We start from the raw sequence: 5,477 nt of genomic DNA on the forward strand, positions 1-5,477 counted from the left end.
TTGTTTATAAATGAGTATTTCACGTTGAAAACTTATGATTAGGTGTTCATTTAAAGACAGGGCATTGTGAGTACAGATATAAACAACCGAGTCAGCAAGGAGTCTAACAAGTTGCCTCTAATGACTTTAGTCACTTCACCACGCTATGTCATAAGAGTATAAAGTAACGGATACAAATCATCACATGATTAGCCTTCCAGCTATGTATCATTAGCAAATGGCAGTGGTGGGATTTGAACCCACGCCTCCAGAGAGACTGGAGCCTAAATCCAGCGCCTTAGACCACTCGGCCACACTACCTACACATAACTGTTGTCCGCATCATGACACATACATGGACCGTAAGGTTATGTTTGTTAATGTCATTGGAATAAAACTTCCCCATGGTGTTATGACCCTGGGGTCATTTTTGTGTTATGTCTCTCACCCTGCTCTAGTAGGTGCTCCTCTACTACAGATAATGGAGACCTGGTGCGCACATCGGATTGGATCAGCAGAGGTGATTGCTGTCTCCTGATTGGTCGCCAGGAGGACGGGGGCCATTTTAAAGCCCCATCTGACAAGAACTCCGCCCCTCTCTCTCTTCACTCTGCCAAATCCAAACATGTGCCTCTGTATAACTGTGAGATGATTTAAGATTGTGTAAGTAAAGATTCAGATTGGTTTTGTGCTGCTAATAGCAGTGCGGTAGGAGGGAGAAGTCCTTTCTTTTGTCTGTTACCCTTTTCTCCTGTTTTTCCTGTAGGAGTTTAGGTTAGAGTTTTGTCTTTTCTTTGTATGTTGTTTTTGTTAAGAAAAGTTGATGTTGCTTCTAGTATAATTGTGTTTGTTATGTTGGGACATCACCTCTGTATTAAATAGAAACTGTTACTTGGTAATTCTTTGTTCGGAGTTACATATTAATAGAAGTCATGTAAAAGCTATCACACTCGGCCGGTGATGCAACAGTTGAATGTAACAGTGGAAATCTGTTGATCGCTTTATTACACACATTACTGGCGACCCACAACAGATTTACTCCTTTGTGGGACAGGATCAGCCGGAACATTTTCTGGGCGGCAGGTCCAGCTGGTTCCGGACAGTCTGAGGGGTTGACAAGTACTTGAGAGAACACACAGTGTCTCTGTCGCCATAAGATAATACCTGTCGATGTCCCGGACCTTCTGAGCCCTCTTGTGGACACTGTAGCCCATCAGCTGCTTCCCCCACTCAGGGCAGTTTACCCTCACCTTCCACAGGTGGTAGGGCATCCTGTATACTACAGTATATTTTCAGCTTTCTTATAGAGTAAATACTGTTGTTCTACATAGTAACTGTAGCTGCCGAAAAAGTGGAGGAAAATCTATGACAGATTATTGGGTAAGATCCCGGTAATACCATGGAAATAAACAAGGCTTCCTTTTACAGTACAGTTGCACTTTAATTACTGAGAATGTTTTAGTTAAGTTTCAGAGCACACATGGTAAAAGTTTGTGATTTCATCAATGTATAAACAGTAGCAAAAGATGTTGTAAGGGTCTGGTAATACCATGGAAATAAACAAGGCTTCCTTTTACAGTACAGTTGCACTTTACTTACTGAGTAAATTGTAAAAACAGCTTCAAGAACATACCCATTATGTGCCATGACACTAGGAGAAACTGTTCCTGCGGGGTAGTTACCAGGTAAGTGTAAGGTAAATAATTTGATAAACCCTCTATTAATGGGTGTAGCCATGAAGAACAACTATGTAAGACATGGTAATTTATTGGAAACTACGTCTTAATTTCAAGATAGTAATAAATAAACATGGGCTGTGACCAACATAACTCTTGGATAACTACAAACCTAACTGGAATTGATGGGTAATAGTGGAGGTGTTTCTAAAAATTGGTTGCCTACATTTTGAGGAAGTACACAATTAAATCCGAGTTATTACCAACCTAAACAGGTAATAAGTACACAGTACTTTGTTGAGTTGATATTTAATAGTGGTGTTTGTTCCCTGATAGTTTCTCTGTAATTGCGTACTAATCACTTTTAGTAATTACACACAAATACACTATCATTTACCATATATTTACCAGGTAAATACCTAGTAATTAGTTTGTAGTTTCTGTGCATTTACATACTTATTACCTGTGGTAATTAACAGTTAACCACTATAACTTACAATATATTTATCAGGTCAATACCTAGTAATAAGTTTGTAGTTTCTGTGCATTTACATACTTGTTACCTGTGGTAATTACCAATTAACCACTATAACGTACCATATATTTACCAGGTAAATACCTAGTAATTAGGGGACTGTAAAAGGAAGGGTTAATGTTCAACCTTTCTCCCACAAATTATAATGTTGCACCTTGGATCTTTGTGTGTGTGTGTATGTCTAGGTGTGTAGGTTTGTGTGTGTAGGTGTGTGTATAGGTGTGTCCTGTAGCTGGTGATCAGGTGTCTTGATAAGGGACATTAAAGGTCAAAGTCTTTCTCTGGTACTTCACTCCGTCCTGTGTTGTGACGCAGATGTTTCCTCCAGGTTAAACTGTTGGTAAGTAAAACTTTTCACCTGATTTCTGATCTGTTTGTTTCATAAAACTGTAAAGTGGGTTAAAGAGTTAAGTTTGGACAGGGTTAGGGTTAGGGGCGTTAGGGGTTTTAGAGGTCTTAAGGTTATGGGGGTTTGGTGTTAGGCTTAATATATGGGATTCTAGATGAATTTAGATTTATTTTATTATTATTAATGACATATATGAAATAAAAATATTATTTATATTTATTTACTGTATTGTATAACTCTTAGTGCAGCCTTAGGCTGTCACACAGTAATCTTCTTCAAAGTCAAAGTCAAAGTACTTTTATTTGTTGTGCTTAACGATGACAATGAAGTGTATGAACTTTGAACTAAAATGCCCCAAAAACTAATCTTTAAAAACAGAAATGAAGAAGAGCTGCCGATGGTCGCCTTTCCAGAAGCTGTAACTATCCCGTGAAAAATATTCAGTAGAATCACAAAAAAATCGAAGACGTTAACTTAAGGATTTTTTCAGAAGTTGAAGAGGTCCAAGGAGTTAAATGCTTATTTTATGAGATTTAAAACTTTATTGATCCGCAGAGAACAAAGGTCATCCATTTTTGGGCACAAGTGCTTAAAATGGAAGTAAAGAAATGCAGAAAAGAGTCCAAAATAAACACATGACAAGAATATTTTACCTTCTACAATAATACACCAACTTATGCATATTATCATGTTAACATAATAATGCTTACTTACTTAGTTTGTATTCATGTAGTTATATTATAGAAAGATAATATGGTAAATAATGTAATTAAACAGCACAACATGATCGCATATGGCACAATTTGGAGTTTCCCCTTTTATAGGCCGACAGTAGCAGAGGTGATGTCTCCCAGCAGGTGTGGACTCTGCTATGAGTCAGTGTGAGGACAGAGAGGAGGGACCCCCTCCCTCTAAAACCACTCTGTGTGGGGACCATGACAGCCAGACCAAAGTTCAGAGGTGAGATGATGATGGACTCTTCTCAATGTTAGAGCTTAGCACTCACATCACTCCTCTATCAGGAGTCACACTCAATATCTAGTTAATAAGAACTTCTTACTGGAATACGCAACAAAGAGCCAACCACTGATTATCTACTGAGATGAGACGCCATTTTTCATCAGATTACATTTTGGTGAATAGTAACTCATCCATGGTCTTTGTTTGTATCAGGATGCAACATCAGAAACCTGGACCTGGACCCAGCTGTGTGTCCATGAAGAGTGACTGGTCTATGGGTTTTCCTATTAACTTTAAAGATGAAGAAACTCTTGATGGAAGGTAAGATTTCAAAAGTGAACTTTTTTATTATCTGACTCCCTCAGAGCTTCATAGTCGGGGTTTGGTGATGCCACATAATGTGGTTTTGATCTGATGCCCAGTGGTACCAGGACCAGGACCACCAGCCAGCTCAGAACTGCTAAACACCTTTCTTACCACGGCTGAAAGTCCATCTGTTTTCAGGAACATAAGTTGATACATTGCCAAAATAATGTATACGATCATAATTCATCTTTGGGCTTTGGAAGGACATCAAGTCCAAGTGAAATCACAAGTCATTGTTGTTAAGGTTTTGATTTAGTGAACTTAAGTCTAAAGTCATCAGACTCATTTTGAGTCAAAGTGACGTGAGCTTCTGCTTCAGAGTGCAGCACTAAGAGAAGTTATATATTCACAACATGATGTACTCTGAGACAGATCAATTTATAATATTCATCCTGACCCTCAACTCTCAAAATAACACTTCTATATCAGTATTTATAAAACAGAGCAACTTAATTAATGTAACTAGTTCAAAGTATTATCTTCATCTTAAACTATGCTTCATTAGTCTGCAGCATGGACCTGAACCAGGACCTGGACCCAGCTGTGTGTCCACGAAGAGTGACTGGTCTATGGAGCCTCCTATTACCTTTAAATTTGGACAAGCTGTTGATGAAAGGAAAGAATTTATAACTTAACTTTGTTATTATCAGTCTCTCCTGAGAATAATAATTCACATGAATATGTTTTTTTTTAGCTACATACAAAATAAAAGACTTGTAAAGTTGTTAAATACTAGAATTATCAGCATATAATAATGAGTTTAGGGGGTCATTGTTATAATAACATAATAAAGACATCTTCCAGTTGACCTGCAGACACCTTAAGAGCTTGGCCATCAGGTCCAGGTTACCCGAGCACTGCAGGTTTCCTCTTGTAGTCTGTGATGGTTCTTAGTCCAATGCAGTGATGGTGACGCTGTTTAATAGTCTCAGGAAGGAACTAGTTTTGCTAGAATATTTGCTCCCCGCAAAAGAAAACGCCACATACAGTGGTGTGAAAAAGTGTTTGCCCCCTTCCTCATTTCCTGTTCCTTTGCATGTTTGTCACACTTAAGTGTTTCGGAACATCAAACCAATTTAAACAATAGTCAAGGACAACACAAGTAAACACAAAATGCAATTTGTAAATGAAGGTAGTATTATTAAAGGTGAAAAAAAATCCAAACCATCATGGCCCTGTGTGAAAAAGTGATTGCCCCCTTTGTTAAAACATACTATAACTGTGGTTGTCTACACCTGAGTTCAATTTCTCTAGCCACACCTAGGCCTGATTATTGCCACACCTGTTCACAATCAAGGCATCACTTAAATAGGAGCTGCTTGACACAGTAAGGTCCACCAGAAGATCCTTAAAAGCTACACATCATGCTGAGACCAAAAGAAATTCAGGAACAATTGAGAAAGAAAGTAATTGAGATCTATCAGTCTGGAAAGGGTTATAAAGCCATTTCCAAAGCTTTGGGAATCCAGCAAACCACAGTGAGAGACATTATCCACAAATGGCAAAGACATGGAACAGTGGTGAACCTTCCCACGAGTGGCCGGCCGCCCAAAATTACCCCAAGAGCGCAGCGACGACTCATCCAAGAGGTCACAAAAGACCCCACAACAAC

At 38.7% G+C, this 5,477-nt stretch overlaps 1 non-coding gene across 1 annotated transcript; it reads right to left on the bottom strand.

The window, feature by feature from the left end:
* Nucleotides 1-218: 218 nt before the first annotated feature.
* Nucleotides 219-300, bottom strand: trnal-uag. Its single transcript has one exon. It is a non-coding gene; the product is annotated as a tRNA-Leu (tRNA).
* Nucleotides 301-5,477: the final 5,177 nt, after the last annotated feature.

Source organism: Etheostoma cragini, unplaced genomic scaffold, assembly GCF_013103735.1.
Source record: "Etheostoma cragini isolate CJK2018 unplaced genomic scaffold, CSU_Ecrag_1.0 ScbMSFa_2340, whole genome shotgun sequence".
NCBI lineage: Eukaryota > Metazoa > Chordata > Actinopteri > Perciformes > Percidae > Etheostoma > Etheostoma cragini.